Source organism: Electrona antarctica (assembly GCF_951216825.1).
Source record: "Electrona antarctica genome assembly, chromosome: 8".
Lineage (NCBI taxonomy): Eukaryota > Metazoa > Chordata > Actinopteri > Myctophiformes > Myctophidae > Electrona > Electrona antarctica.
This window is the reverse complement of record NC_136789.1, coordinates 8553192-8569961: the sequence shown is the minus strand read 5'-3', so window position 1 is coordinate 8569961 and position 16770 is coordinate 8553192. Positions and strand designations below refer to the sequence as shown.

Here is a 16770-nt window from a genome sequence, read left to right as displayed (position 1 = left end):
TTACACTTATTACACCTATTACACTTTACACAATTAGACTTATTACACTATTACAAACTATTACTTGTTACACTACTACACTTATTACACTATTACACTACTACACTTATTATACTATTACACTATTACACTACTACACTTATTACACTATTACACATATTACACTTGGTTGAGGGAACATAGGGCTGAGGGAACTTGGGTACAGTCCTCAGAATCACTGCCATAGAACCACCGTGTAAACTATTTTATTTTCTTAAAAACATGACCTTTAAATTTTTCTTTTCATGCTAATTGTCATTTATCAGTTTTCAATTGTGAATAAATATGATCAGAGTTTCAAGAGGCATGCTAATACAACACATACCAAAAGTTAATGAAAACATAATTCTGGATGTAATGAAATACAAAATAAAACAGCCTATTTGGTAATGCACTGATGCCTTCAATGATTAAAAACATTCTTGCAGAATTTCTTATGATGAATTGGATGACCCCAATGGAAATAAGACTGCAAGGACATTTTTTTGTGTACTGTAATCCTTCTAGACAAAGTATTTAAATTACTATACTCGTACAGTTGTGACTATGAAATGGGTCTGAATAACTTAAGGTTCTTAAAGGTAAGGTTGTAAGTGCTTCGGGCAAACGCGTCCAGTGTGCAACCACCTTAAGTATTAATAATAACCAAATAAATAAAACCCCACAATATTATCTATCTATCTATCTATCTATCTATGGCCCTCATTTATCAACCGTGCGTACGCCAAAATATGGGTGTACGCCGAAATTACCGCAATTTTCGACATTTACCATTTGCGCCAACGTTTGATTTTGAACTTGAGCCAAGACAAAAACCACGTCTGGTCGGGAGCTGTCGTACGCTTTGTCCTCACCTGTTTTTCTGTCGTAGAACAGCGGAGCAGCATTGTTTGACCAGCTGAGAGGCTGTCACAGGCATCGAAACATATGTATTCACTCCTAAAATGTTTATATAAAACTGTATAGGTATGTATAAAATGTAAAAAAGTAAAAAAATGTTAAGGAATACATCAACAATGTGTCTTTGTGTCATATGAAATTAGTAGGAGCTTTCCAACTTTACAAGCAAGCAATTAAAATCGCGCATTTAAAAACAATGTTGCAAGTTAGATGCGTAAGCCATTTAAACAGTGTTTTGCATGATGAGCGCATACATGCGAGGATTTGGGCTGTCTGTGCTGAAATATTTCCATGACGGGACGTTGGAGAGTCCTATAGTGCAGCGCTGCAGCTGCGGAGAGTCCCAACTTGGGTAGCCAACTGTAGCCTAATCTACAGCAGGCCGATGTCTTTCTGGAGTTACAGTAGCCTATGTGCAATCTCCTCCTCGTTTAATAAACCCGACGCGTCGCTCGAATGCCAAATGTGCCGTGCCAGCGCAAGTGGGAACGCATCGGAGATAGTATAGGCTAAACCACCCAGCCAGGCTGCCAGCCCACCAGTGCCAGTGTGCCACATGAGGCTGGTTTAGGCTGCACATTTATATAATTGTCAGTTGACAGCTGCAGCCACTGCACCGACTACTGCGACTAGCGAGGTAATCTAAATAGATTGTCATAAACGTGCATGGTCGCGGTGTCATGAACGGACCACAGTGATAGAGACAGACAGGACAGGAGAGGAGGAAAACAGCAGCGTGTGTGTGCGCCTATTTGTTATTTAATTCATTGTTCACATGCAGGTTCAGATTTTCGTTCACTGATATATTGTTGTAGGCTATATTAAATGAATAAATACTTTAATAATTTAATATAGGCTACAACTAACAACACACGGGAGGCGCGTAGCGCGGATCAAATGATTGACTGGGCAAATTAGCATGGGGGGGGGGGGGGGGGGGGCGCATCCCCGGCCGATAGTGAACTGTGAACGGTTTGGGGAACCATTTTAAAACAAAGGCGGCTTGCATGCTGTGGTTTACTAACCAGAAATATGCATGCACAAGGCTCAAAATTGGGCCAGCTCTAAACTGACTGGGCCACGGCCCGTATGTGCGTGTGTGCGTGTGTGTGTGGGCAGCGCCAGCAAGGCAAGCGAGGCGAGAGGAGAAACAGACAGGGTAGGCTAGTACAGCTACAGCTTTATTTAATTCATACAGGTGTTGGTTCTTTATTTATTTAAGATAGGCTACAACAAACCAGTTGGACTTGCAAGTTGCGTGTGCGTGCGTGCGTCTGTGTGTGTATGAGAGGGGGGTGACTTTTTTATTGACTTTTTTCGTCATGTAACTATGGTTTCCAAGGTCGTACTGCAGTTGTTCATGTCGCAAAAACGAGGGCGAGGCTTGATTTCATAGGGCGTGCCAGATAGATTTCAGCCGTCACATTTATAAACGTCCGAACGAAATTAAGGAAGAAACAGCTGTCTGCGATCACTTTGTAAATGCCGACCCGACGTGGGTGTACTACGAATCCTACACTCGAATTTGGGGCAGAATTTCCACTCGATTGATAAATGAGGGCCTATCTATCTATCTATCTATCTATCTATCTATCTATCTATCTATCTATCTATCTATCTATCTATCTATCTATCTATCTATCTATCTATCTATCTATCTATCTATCTATCTATCTATCTATCTATCTATCTATCTAATTGTGTTTGTTTGTTTGGGGCAGACATTGCCCACCATGTGGAGATTGTGGACAACCATGTATAAACCATACTCTAAGGTACAAACCCTCAATGTTTTTGTTACAAATGACAGAAAGCCGATGGTCTTTGAAAACATAAAACAAAAACAAAGCCACAAGTCGCAACCGAAGCGAAATGTCACTGAAACGTTGCAACAATTTATTTAACAACAAATTAAATGGCAGTGAAATGAGAGCGAGATAAAGAGAGAGAAATAGAAAGAGAGAGTGATAAAAACACAGATATCTCTCTGAGCGTCGCCATTGGCCGAGGGGGGGTCACGTGAGCGGGGGGGGCCAGCAGTCACGCGCTTTCCAGGAACCCGTCAGGAAGAAGAAAAACAAAACAAACCCGAGGAAAGGAAAGGAAAGCTCAGCTGCAGCGTGGACTCCATTGTAGAATGGCCCTGTTCTCCACAACATAAGGAACCTATGTGACAACCCAGCGACAGTGTGGGCCGACGGTGAAAGTGAGTAGGGGTGGTCGTGCTCGTTTGGACACCGACAACTTTTGCAGCGGCTGTTTGGGTTGTTGTGTTGTTGGAGCTGGGATGGACGGGGGGTGGGGGGGAGGGGGGTGGTGGGTTGGCTCTTTTGGCGTGTGGTGTGTGTGTGTGTGTGTGTGTGTGTGTGTGTGTGACTGTGTGTGTGTGTGTGTGTGTTGGAAGGGGGGCGGGGGACAGCCGACGGGTCTGGATGGACTGTTCTGGAGGCCATACTGTGTGATAAGTGCCTGCCTAGTGCCTGCCTAGCTGGCTGGCTGGCTTGAGCCTGGAGGAAAGGCACGGACCAGTTCCGCATTCAAACACCCCAGTCTGGGGGCCCGCCGCAAAACAAAACAAAACACCACGGCTGTTTTTAGGACGATGAGCCTCGTTTATAACGTTGCTATAGTAGCGTTGTTGATGTGGTTCACCAACACAACAAGCCCTGTCAAAAGGAAAAGTCCTGTCTCGGTTGGTTTAGGTTTGTTTGGCCCAAAAGGGAATCATCAGAACGGGGGCTTTTGGAAGCTTACATAAGCACTCACTACATCGTCTTGTGTAATAACACAACACAATGCAGGCTCCATGTTGTTGTTATTCTTCGTCCAAAAAACCCCCGCAATCCCTGGTGTTGTTGAGTGTGTGAATTATGCAAACATTGAAGTGATTATTATGATGAAATGATGCAATTTAGATGAAGCTTTATTATTGGGTCATGGTGGGAACAGAGAGAGAGAAAGAGAGTGCAATGGGTTCATTTGGTACACGCCCCCCTTCATAAGAACCTTCATAACATGGTGATCGTCGCAGACATGTGGAAACTAAGTAGAAAATAAATGCTATAGCCATACTGTTGTCGATAACAAGGTCGTTGCAAATATCTTAACGTTTGGTTTAGTTTGATTTCCAAGTTTGGATTATTATGAGCATGTGCTGCTTGCAGCTAGTAGTTTGTTTATGAGAACATGCACTGATCGTCAATATTGAACACTATGTCCCCATTTCTCACGTGGCTATTATTGCTTTATTATTGCTGGTAGTGATTGATCGCCACCTTGATGTTTGTTATGAGCGGTGTATTGGGCCGTGGATTGTGGCATTATCTGTGAAAAAATATGTAGGCCACGGACACGGGCCTTCAGATTGTTTATCTTCCGTCCGTCTCAACCTACATTGAAACGGGCCATGTTGTTTGTTATGGAGCGAGGCTCGTCGATTGACAGACTGGCCTAGCCAATCGTGCATAGCTGGAGGCGGGGCCCCAGTTCCTATGAACCAATGCGGAGACGAGATTACGTGGGTGTTGGCACATGACATCTAGGTTGAGGTTTTGTTTTGTTCTGTGTGTGTGTGTGTGTGTGTGTGTGTGTGTGTGTGTGTGTGTGTGTGTGTGTGTGTGTGTGTGTGTGTGTGTGTGTGTGTGTGTGTGTGTGTGTGTGTGTGTGTGTGTGTGTGTGTGTGTGTGTGTGTGTGTGTGTGTGTGTGTGTGTGTGTGTGTGTGTGTGTGTGTGTGTGTGTGTGTGTGTGTGTGTGTGTGAAAACTCAAGGATTTGGTTGAGTTTATTCAAGTTTTTATTCAGGCAGCTGCTGGTCATTTAATTGTGTCACAAATTAAGTTTTCTTTTTTCAAAAGCTGAGCCAGAATGCCATGGTGCAGAAATGGGACTTTCCCTGAGTGTTATATATATATTGCAGAGCACGTTCATTCATTTCAGCATTTCTACAGTTCACTAATGCTATTTCAGAAAGGCCTCTGAAATGGTATCCGGAGAACTCGCCGGTTTTTTCCGACTCGCCGCGAAAAGTGCGGACATCTCGCCGGCCATGTCTCCATAGTTCCGGCGACATGTCTTCACTTTTTTAAAATTTGCGGCGAGTGCTCTCCACTCTTCGCCGCGGCAAGATGGTAAACTGGCAAGTTCTCCGGTATTCTCTGAAACAGCCTTTTGAATCTGTGTGGTTAATTCCACTGAAATTCTTTCCACTGGGGTACTTGCCTTGCCACATCTATCTGCAAAGACACTTCTACATGACATAAATATGGGCAAACATGTGCATTGTTGGCATGACATTGTTATATTAAGAAAGATACATAATTAGTAATTACATATTAATGCTTAGTATTTGGTCAGTCTGGGCAAAATCACTGGTTTAGTCTAACATTCATTATTATTGGGCTAGAGATTCTATTCTGGCTTCACAACAATGTATTTGTTTATTAAAGTGGGGTGTACTGTCTGTGTGTTAACAGGAAATGTTTGCTAGTGTATATAAACGCCACTGATGCGTTCAGAACAAAGTCTATGCTTCACATATGAATTGGGCCACCACCACATTCTCAACCACACCTGCCACTAAAGCAGGCATTCCTGTGGTTGGCAGGCAGGTCAAGAGGGTGGCACATGTAGCACCTACTAGTCCTGAGATTGGCACTTAACATTTGACAAAGACAAGAGTTAATGCATGAGCTCACAACCTACATTATACACTTAGAAACAAGAAAACACCAGTGACCATTACATATTATGTTATAAGATGTTTATTAAATTCAGGTCATTGTTTTGGACACGTGACACTGTTATTTGCCAGGTGCTGACATTGTCCTTTAAAAAAAGCTTGCACATGTCATCAAGTCTGTTTGGATTCAAAATACACTTCCTGTGACAGATAACACAAAACATGTTGGACATGGATGTTTACTTGGAAGAATACCATACATAGTTGTGTACCAGTCACTTACTGTATCTGTACCTGATCTGTCTCAGCACCAACATTTCACTAGCAATCTCAATAATGATCTCAAATATTTGCCCTAAGTGCAGCAGTGCAGAACATAGACGGACATTAGGGCCTGACTGCGGTCAAGTGCAAGCCTGGCTCAAGCCTAGGGACTCTGTTGTGCAGAGTCCCTAGGCACTTTGGATTTTTAACATCATGTCCTGTGTTTTCTAAATCATTTCTTAGTCAACTGAGGGCATCAATGTTCGACTATTTGGTTGTGGGGGTGGTAGTGAACACAGCCAAGCTGACGTTAGATAGTAGTGCACAATTTAATTATAAAATGAACCATATCCTGTATTCATTGAGATTACAACTTTGGCTATTATGCTAATCACCAAAGGTCAAGACTATTACTGCATTCTATTTAGCACTCTGTCTCCCACTCCAATGTTCCTAGTTGCAAACTGTGCTAATCAGTATGGGCATTGTAACCACAGATATCCGTGAGTGCACTGGCAATTCAAATCACAGACCTACCCTAACCGAACTGAGTCTGACTGATGCTGCCAAATTGAAAGCGTCAGTTAGACCTTTCCCTGTTTAAAACAGATGGCCTATGCTTGCTGATACAGTGATAAGTTTGCAATGTCTCATGTGCCCGACTCTTCTGCACACTCCTTCTCGTTTCTTTCATCACAGAGTGCCTAGACTAGAGCAAACATTTTAGACCATGCACCCCCATTCTATATCAGATGACGCACCCCCAAAGCCCGACATTTAAAAAAAGACAACTAGTCTAAGCCTATTTATAGCGTTAGAAAACTTGTACAATTAGGCCTATTGAGCGCGCACCAGTACTTTTAATCATTTTAAAGCAACTCCTCTTTCATGACTCATAACTTAAGATATCACACTGCCTGATTTTAACCAGTCCAGAGGTTCCCAACCACCTAGGTGGACCGGACTGTAGAGTTGCAAATATGCAGAACTCACCAGGTAGTTAGGCTGGCAGGAAATCAAGTAATTTTGGTACATTTATTATAAAACGTATTAAAAGATTACAAAGATTTTCTTTCATTTCATGTTTTTATATCACGGAAAAATACATTTTGGAATAATGTATTCATAGCTATTTTTAATAATTTATAGCACCAGCAATTACATTTTGTGATGGCTTACCATACCTGCCTATTGCACACTGCCCTCCTCCCACACACATACACACACAAACGCACGCACAGTCGCACACACACACACACATACGCACACACACTTGTGCATGCTGCCAAGAGATTTTTTGAATACTTCAAATTGGTCAACAACAATTTTTGTGAATTAATCATCTCAGACCCACCATCCTTCCAGTCTATGGGGTATATGTAATGAGTCATTACTAATGACTCATGCCATGTGTCTACAAGGCTGTGGAGTGGAGCCAATCGGGCACAAAGTGTCCATCTGGCATATGGGATGAGGGATCTACTATAGCAATCCTCTGGTCCATCCACCTCAAGCCAGAAGGCTCCACACTGCATTACCCATTTCCCACTCCTCAAGTTGCATTGATAACGTATAATGTAATTTTCCAGCTCATCTCTTAATCACATCAATATTGTGCTTGTGCAAGTACTTTTGTCCTAACTGGTGGAGTTGATCAAGACTGCTAGTACGTACCTTGTTCTCAGAAATTGCAAAATAAAATCACACAAACGAAACCTCATAACATTTGCCAACAGCTGACACAGATTTTCACTGCGATAGAGCATGGCGGTGACACTTTACTCCCGAGCCATGCAGTACAGTACGTTGTGAATGCTGGTAACATAACATGTGATGACAAACATTGAGCTTTGCATGGACAGTTGAACTTAAGCAGAGGTGCAGTCTTCTGTGATGCTTTGTTTGGGCTATGAATTAGTCTTTATGTTATAACATTGTAATGTTGTTTGGCCTAGTGATGAACATGATGCTAATGGTCACTGTCCAAAGATTTGTCTTCTTCATACAGCTTGTCACTCTGGTTGCAGACACTCCTTTTCATACACACCCACAGGGACAAGCCCAAAACAATGCCATGTGTTGCGTGTAGTGATGCAAGACTGTAGTGCTATTTGTTTAACTACCGGTCCGGAACGCACCTACAACACATGTGCATGCGTGTTGTGCACTTGCACAGTTAAAGTGCATCCTGCTAAGCTTGGCTGAGCGACCACGCGGGTGGTGTTCATGGGAGGGAATATAAAGATGTGACTTGTAAGGTTATGCAACCAATGATGCAACCAATGATGCAACCAGTGGACTTAAGTAGGCCACTATCCACGTTTTTCCCCACCAAGGTACTGGGGCTCCTTGTGTGTGTGCTTTGCTTCCGTCAGGCAGCGTTGCCATGTCTGCTTATTATAAGCAACCTTTGACTTGTTTTTTTCTGTAAAGTCACTTGCAAATAAATTAATGGTAGTTGCTGGTTGCTGGGTTTTTTGGGCTTGATTCTAAAGTGTACAGTAGTTGCTTATTTGGGCTTGCTTCCACATTTCTTCACATCAAGGAACCCCAGATTAATATGTAATTGTCCACAGACATCCATCTGAACATATTTTGTGCCTTTTTTTATTAAAAAATTGAATTCTCAATGTGTTTTTAAATAACAGATGTACAACCTCACAATGTGTCGCTGTGAGCTTGTAGATCAGCTATTTTCATTTGTGGTTGTTTTCATAGACCTGGTCACTTGTTTATCTTGCAAAACTGGCAACACAGCAAGAGAAAACGGAACTTATGCACACACAAACGCAAAGACTTATGGGCCATATGAAAAAGGTGCCAGACGATTAAATGTGATATTGACTTTATCCATAGTTTCCAATTTGTATTGCATCCATGTTTACTGACTTGGATCATTCACTCAACACAATCTATTGGCACTTCCTGGTGGGTAAACTGTGTACTGTAAGTGTAGACCATACACCGACCATCAAAACACTATGTGACTATGTTTTACAATTTGAGAGAGAGGGAGATTTGCACTGAGCATACCTTTCTAGTTTCATCTGTCCTGTATGTCGGACTGTCTGTCAATATACCTGCATCGCGTGACCAGCGTCACCTGGACTTCTTTATGTTGAGTTTTCTCCTCAGTCAACCTTCCTTTTCTAGATTTTGTGATTCCACCACCGACGCACCGTTTAAAACTAGCATAATAGAAATGCGCTTACAGGATGCTATTACATTGAATGGATATGTACAAAATACGCGTATAAAAAATAATAAAATGTAGTATTTATATGAACTCGTTATTACTATACAGTAGGTATAATACATACCAATAATATCTGTCTAAGTTTTGTGATTTTATTTTCAGTTTTTAGCAACAGGAACATTTTCTGTTTGAGGTTCTAAATGCAGGATAACCGTGTGAACTGAGTGGTGCAACTCCGTGTGGGGGTCCCCAATGGGTCCCCGGGACTTCCAGACCCACAGGAACCCACCCTAAACATAGGGACATACGGACATAGGGATGGACATAGGGACATTGCTGTTCCTTGAAGTGGCTGCACCACTCAAAATTCTATTTTGACCTCCCGACACAGTGATAGACATCCACCAAATTCACCTGCATAAGATGGTGATCTATATCAGGGGTGGGCAACTTTGACGATGGAGAGGGCCACTATATTTCCACACTCACTCCAGAGGGCCACTATATTTCCACACTCACTCCAGAGGGCCACTATATTTCCACACTCACTCCAGAGGGCCACTATATTTCCACACTCACTCCAGAGGGCCACTATATTTCCACACTCACTCCAGAGGGCCACTATATTTCCACACTCACTCCAGAGGGCCACTATATTTCCACACTCACTCCAGAGGGCCACTATATTTCCACACTCACTCCAGAGGGCCACTATATTTCCACACTCACTCCAGAAGGCCACTATATTTCCACACTCACTCCAGAGGGCCACTATATTTCCACACTCACTCCAGAGGGCCACTATATTTCCACACTCACTCCAGAGGGCCACTATATTTCCACACTCACTCCAGAGGGCCACTATATTTCCACACTCACTCCAGAGGGCCACTATATTTCCACACTCACTCCAGAGGGCCACTATATTTCCACACTCACTCCAGAGGGCCACTATATTTCCACACTCACTCCAGAGGGCCACTATATTTCCACACTCACTCCAGAGGGCCACTATATTTCCACACTCACTCCAGAGGGCCACATTGCATATACTGTCGTAGCAAAAATATCATTAAGTGAAGGTGGGGGCCGCAGTTGCTCATCTACTGTATATGGAGTAAACAGTTTAACAGCATTGTCTGATCTGGTGATGCTTTCCTTCCTTTTCCAGCCTGTAGCCACATTTGTATGGAATCCACTATTCTCTCTCTCTCCTTATTCCCTGTGACTTAACCACTTAAGTCCTGGCCACATACGATGCTGGGAAATGCAGTAAGCCAGATTTATGCAGAGTTAAGAGCAGCTGTTTTTCTTTAGTCCGTGTTTGATATTTGAAGAGCCTCCAGATTTTTACAGAAGTTAAGCTTTAGTAAGTTAGCCAGCTAACCCAGCTTTGAGAATTACCCTCAGGATGAGGATACATAATTATGAACAGAGGTAACCAATAACCATACAACAACAATAATATACCTTTGGGACTGTATAGGCCAAATCTGATGGTGAGATACTACTTAAAGACAAACTAAGTTTGTTTATTTATTATTATTATTTATTTATTATTATTTATTTGTAAATGAAATTTGTTTTGTTATCCTGCATCAAACAAAACCTGACCTTCAAGAAATGATTTCACTATTTCATTACACACTGGACATCTGGTTTCTTATGGTACAATTATGTTAACAACATGGTTAATCAGAAGTACAGAACTCCACTGGTTTCCTCCGTCTTCATGTTTCACATTAATTGCAGGGAGACAAAGTTTCACATTTCAATTCTGATAGTTTGTAGAACTATTGTTTCAACCTACATACAGCCCGTGTTTTTCCTAATCCTTATACGATACAAAAATGGAATGGAATGGGAGTTTTCATTTGCCCATCATCTACCTCATCCATTGCGTAAATTTGTTCAATTTACTTCTAATGTTGCTTCAAATCACACACTGCTTTCATGTTTGAAGTTTGGTGTGCATATGTTATTTATCTAAAATAATTGATTGAATGAACACTGTAAGCTGTCTAGATTTCATTAAGCAATAATGTATGCGACACTCCAAAATACTCCTGGCCATTTCTTATCATTTTCTCCTCAACAGACAACATTCCTCAATGTCCATGTGAATCCTCCATGAGTGGCCATCCTAATAAAGATGCCAGAGTGAAAGTTGCTAACCTAATCACCTAATAGTGAAAAATACATCTTGAAGAAATTAACCATAGCAAGCAACTTTCATCTTGTTACATTGCACAGCTTATTCTATTGATTTATCCCTCCAGTAGACAGTCATGTCACACACACACACACACACACACACACGCACGTAGTCGTACACGTGCACGCACGGCACGTACACAGGCCTGTGTCCTAAAGAGATCTCCCAAGGATGCCTTGTGATTCTTTGGTAAACAGCCCTAAATTGCAGGTCTGTTAATTATGCTATTTCTGTTATTTCGGCACTTGTCCTATTGGCTGTTTGTCTCCAATTTTGGGAAGCAGAGCATGTGATCTTTTAGTGTCATTGTGCAGTCAGTGTGACCCAGGTCCAATGCAGAATTCCAGATGCACCGTCCGTCCGTCCGTCCATGCGTGCATGCGTGCGTCCGTCCGTCCATCTGTCTGTGTACAACTAATCTCCGGCACCGTTAACCCGGTCGATGCCAAATTTTGCATACACACTCCCTGGATGCCAACGATGAACCTCTGCCCCAAATTTTCCAGAACGGCCTGTTATAGCGCCACCAGGAGGCCGACTTTTGTAAAACACATTTTTTGATATTACTCTTCTGTCCAAGAATCCCGCAAATCGTTACACAGTATCTCTATAGTCATGTGTTCAAAACGGATCTGTCCAATATTTAATTTTCCATCCTAATTGGCTAACATTGGCTTTCGAAGTTTGCAGGATTGGCCTGTTTTGAACAAAAAGCCTCAAATCATGAACGCAGCGTGCAATTTATGTGAAATATTTCACTGACTTTCCCAGTTTCCCACCCTTTTCACATTGGCCTGTTATAGGGCCAACAACAGGTGGATTTTTGCACAACACATTTAATATACAGTAAAATATTTTCAGGTTCAGGTTCATTTATTTGTTTGTCCCCGAAGGGCGATTTGGTGTACAGCAAAGCATAACAGGGTGATTTGGTGTACAGCAAAGCATAACAGGCAGACACATGAATCACATAAAACACAGTTAAAAGAAGAACAAGGTACACATAGAAAATAAAAACAGGATGGCAGTTCAAGGTATCACTAGGTGGGTTTCCATCAAAACATTTCGAAAATAGGAAGCGAATAAGTAAGTAATATGAAAAAAGAAAAGCGTATTTTTCTTGTTTCCATCCACTGACAAAATGCGCTTCTTTGGAGATATTAAATAAGCAGTAGGCCTAGATGGCGCTATTTGCCAGTCAAGTGAGACGCGCAGAGAGGCGCATATTATCTGACATTTATTTTACCGTTTGATGTCTGAAATCTGATAGCATCTGCATCACACACTACAGGATAATCTTACACGATTATTTGATCATGTCACACACACACACACACACACACACACACACACTTCTCTGATTTGTTCTTCCCCACGGTGCATTTGACGTTCTTTTAGGCTATTCAAGTTGGTCTGCATGAAGTCCGCTGTCCAGATGGGCCACTGGGACAGGCTGTCTTTCAAACAGACTGTCTGTTAAATAAATAGGCGTGTGTTTTTGTCTAGACAGGGGCTGGTATAGTTTCGTTTTCAAAGTACAGGGACGATCGGGACCCCTGCCCTGCGACTTGACAGTACATTTCCATTTTGACTAGTCTCCTCTCGACTCTCGTCCGTTTCGTTCCGAGCTGTTTAGGAGAAATATCACCGATCTAACTTCATGATCAACCGCGAACGCCCTCACCGGGGAGAGCAAAAGAGCCTCAGCCTGCAGACAGAGGCTTCGAGACTCGAGTGTGTAAATTTAATAATGTATGTATCCACATCCCACCCACCCTCCCGTTCGATCACTCCACAAGTCCACTATACTCACCATCGCGTGTGTTTTTTTCTTTTCCAACTGTTAAAAGCGATATAATGCGAGTTCAATGCTTTCTAATTAGAAATATTTTCCGCAAGTGTTTCCATAACCCATTTGCGCATTTCACTTTTTCGATATAGCCCCAAATCCGCCACCTTCTAGCGAAAAAGTGTTTTTGCGAAAAATGCAGACTTATGCGCATTTTGAGGTGTTTCCATCCAGGAGATTTTTGAAAGAATCTTAATGCGCAAAAAAAAGGCTTTATGGAAACGCACCTACTGTAGCAATGGGGTTTCATAACAGCGACAAAGTTACCTCCTCCTCCTATCGGCATTTAAAGCCTGGATAGACACAGGCACGAAGGAGAATTTATACCTGTTACTTTTGGCCCCTGGAACCTTTAGGCGAAGGCCAGAAGGAAGCCGCCTGTACTCAGAGCTGAGGGATAGGAGTTTTCCGTACAAATTGACTTGGCTTCAAGTCCAAGTCGGGTTGCCACTTTGTAGAGAAGCAAAGGTTCAGAATCCCCAAACGTCCTGAACCTGAACATTCACTTCAGTGTGTTTTTTCCAATATGCTGAAGAATGTCAAATGAGAAATGAACAATTTTCTGAGTTTCTACAGAGATGGCAAAACAGCTTAGACGAGTTGTTGTTGATACTGTTGCATTCATGCACTCGTTTTTCCGCATTTTGAAACCTGACACAGCTGCTTAGGAAGGAAGTACACAGGTTTTTATAATGATTGATCACATCACAATCTGTCAGAGGCTGTGACCAAATGCCTTCTCAGTCATCAGCTGTGTTTGTGCGACTGTCTGTGTGTGTCTGTGTGTGTTGGGGTGGGCAATATGAACTAGAATTTGTATTGCAATAATTGCTGCTGACTGATCCCGACAATATGCATGGATGGATGGATGGATCCATGCATGGAAATGTACAACTTCAAAGGTAGCAGATATTAAAACGTATTATTAAATATAGATTGAGAAAATATGCATGAATTCCTCTACCAATGTGGTATCATACATATTGTCGTCTTTTCATGATTTTGGTTATTATCCACCTTGTCAGTATATGCGAGATTAACTGAGTTATTAACCTGCGTCGGCTGTCAATGTTCATGGATTGGCAATTCTCTAGCCATTTTTCATGAAACTATCTGCACAGACTATAGTAACAGATATATTAAGATATATATTGAGATATTAACAGATATAATAAGAGATACCCGTAGATACGCCTGTGCTTGAACGCGTATATCTATTCTACGTCCGAGCATAGACATGGTAACGCCCCGCCTGCCTCTGATAGTGTTCCGCCGTAGTCTGAAAACCCACCTCTTCAGACTCCACCATGGCCCGTAGCACTTGCCCTAGCCTAGCCCCTTAGATAGCATATTATGTAGACTTAGATAGTATTTTAAACAGACTTATAGCTTGTTACATAGACAGCTCTAGAATTGCATTTTATGTAGTCATAGCACTTTATAGTACACATGTATAATATATTATATAGTATAGTATGTATAGTTTACATAGATACTCCACTGTTACGTTCTTAGTTTATGCATGATTCATGATAACTACTTTTTATATATGTGATGTATGCCATGCTTTTGTTATTGCTTAATGTAAATCGCTCTGGATTAAGAGCGTCTGCTAAATGCCTAAATTGTGTGTGTGTGTGTGTGTGTGTCCACGCTCAGGGGTCATGCATGCCTTCTCACAGACCCTTTATTATTTGTTATGCAAAGGCAGCGTGTGTGTGTGTGGCAGCCAGACATTATGTCTACACAGCCAACTGGCTGGTCTAATTTAGACAAGGAGAGGATGGAACAATGAAGGCCCATTCATACTCCAGTTTTAGGTGAAAGGCAACTCACCGCGGTGTAGTTTTCTAAAGTTAGAAAACTAAAACCTTACGTCACTCACGTGGTGAGTAGCAACTCACCGGTCACCCTGACATGACTGACATCTCCCCTTTAACTCTACTCTGGGCTATCACCCCCGTTCACTGACTGACATCTCCCCTTTAACTCTACTCTGGGCTATCACCCCCTTTCACTGACTGACATCTCCCCTTTAACTCTACTCTGGGCTATCACCCCGTTCACTGACTGACATCTCCCCTTTAACTCTACTCTGGGATATCACCCCCGTCCACTGACTGACATCTCCCCTTTAACTCTACTCTGGGATATCACCCCCGTTCACTGACTGACACCTCCCCTTTAACTCTACTCTGGGATATCACCCCCGTTCACTGACGGGTCTAGAAGTTGGGTTGGTGTTGCTCTTGGTTTTGTAGGCCCGGGGGTTGCGCATTTGCTTAAAGGAGAATTCCATGCTAGAAGGCTTTTTTACCTTTCTTACCTTTCTTTGTAGTCGTTACGTCCCCACCAAAGAGGTCCAGGTGTTTTTTTGTGCAAAAACTCCTTATTGGCTATTTCCCCTACCATAAGCCCTCAATGAATTGCATTGAATTGAATGGGAATTGAATGGGGCTATGGGGTGCTAATTCGCTTATTTCCATCGAAATAAGTAGTAAAGTGTGCCGCTTGGGATATTATTTACATTATGAAGAGAGGATATATACAAAAAAATTATAATTTTGAGCGATGGAAATAAGCGAATTAGCACAACACCCCATAGCCCCATTCAATTCCCATTCACTTCAATGCAATTCATTTAGCGCTTATGGTAGGGGAAATAGCCAATAAGGAGCTTTTGCACAAAATAACACCTGGACCTCTTTGGTGGGGACGTAACAACTACAAAGAAAGGTAAGAAAGCCTTTTAGTATGGAATTCTCCTTTTAAGGACATCACACCGCAAGTATGATGGCCTCAACTCGTTTTCTGTTATTGTAGAGAAAGCTTTCGCAGAAAATAGCAGATCGACAAGCTCACAACGTGTTGCGACACGTCTGCTATTTTCGGCAAAAGCTTTCACCACAATATGGATGGATGTTGGGGTTTAAGTGGTGTAAGATTCATTCAGCAAATTCAGAAAAGAGCTGTACAATATTTTGGCCTATTGAGTGAATTTTGTCTCATTATATGAAATATGAATTGACTCTTATTGGAACTAGGAGTAGTTTTGGATGTATGTAAGCCAGTTGAACGAATTAGGTTAATCTATCTCTCTAGTATTGTAAGTACGACTGAAAGACTTGCAGAGAAGAATTAACCTGACTCCGCCAGATGGGGCAGCAGAGAGTACACTGGTTTCCCCCCTCCTGCTCCCATCTGGGAACTCTCAGGCAGACTTGATGCCCGGCCACAAAACGGCCTGGCCAATCAGCAGCAGCTAGAGGCGGGATAGCTGCTGCTGATTGGCCAGGCCGTTCAGAGAGTTCCCCACTGTCCCCAAAGCCTCACCTTTCTTCTCTAATGTCCAGAGGCCATTTTAGTTATTCACATGTTGATGCGATGACACTATGGATTTCACTCGGAGACCAAGTTTCCCCCACAATAATTGATTGATCACGTTACAGATCTTAAATGAGGAACGTCTTGTTGTTGTCCTAGCAAGTACACACCGTACGTACAACAGCAGGGTATTGCGCAGATGATCTGCATTTGCCCATCTAAATAAAGGTCACCTCAACACGCAGCGGTCTACCAGTACAGTGCAAAAAGACACGTGCCTCTTTTGTATTAACTCTTTTTTTGCT

The 16770-nt window shown here is 42.3% G+C and overlaps 1 protein-coding gene across 1 annotated transcript in view; it reads left to right on the top strand.

The window, feature by feature from the left end:
- Positions 1 to 3036: 3036 nt before the first annotated feature.
- crebrf (creb3 regulatory factor) overlaps positions 3037 to 16770 on the top strand; it is a 28815-nt gene continuing 15081 nt past the window's right edge. Inside the window, exon 1 of the mRNA XM_079507753.1 lies at positions 3037 to 3145. The gene's annotated coding sequence lies outside the window, so the exon portion shown is untranslated. The remainder of the gene's footprint in view (positions 3146 to 16770) is intronic.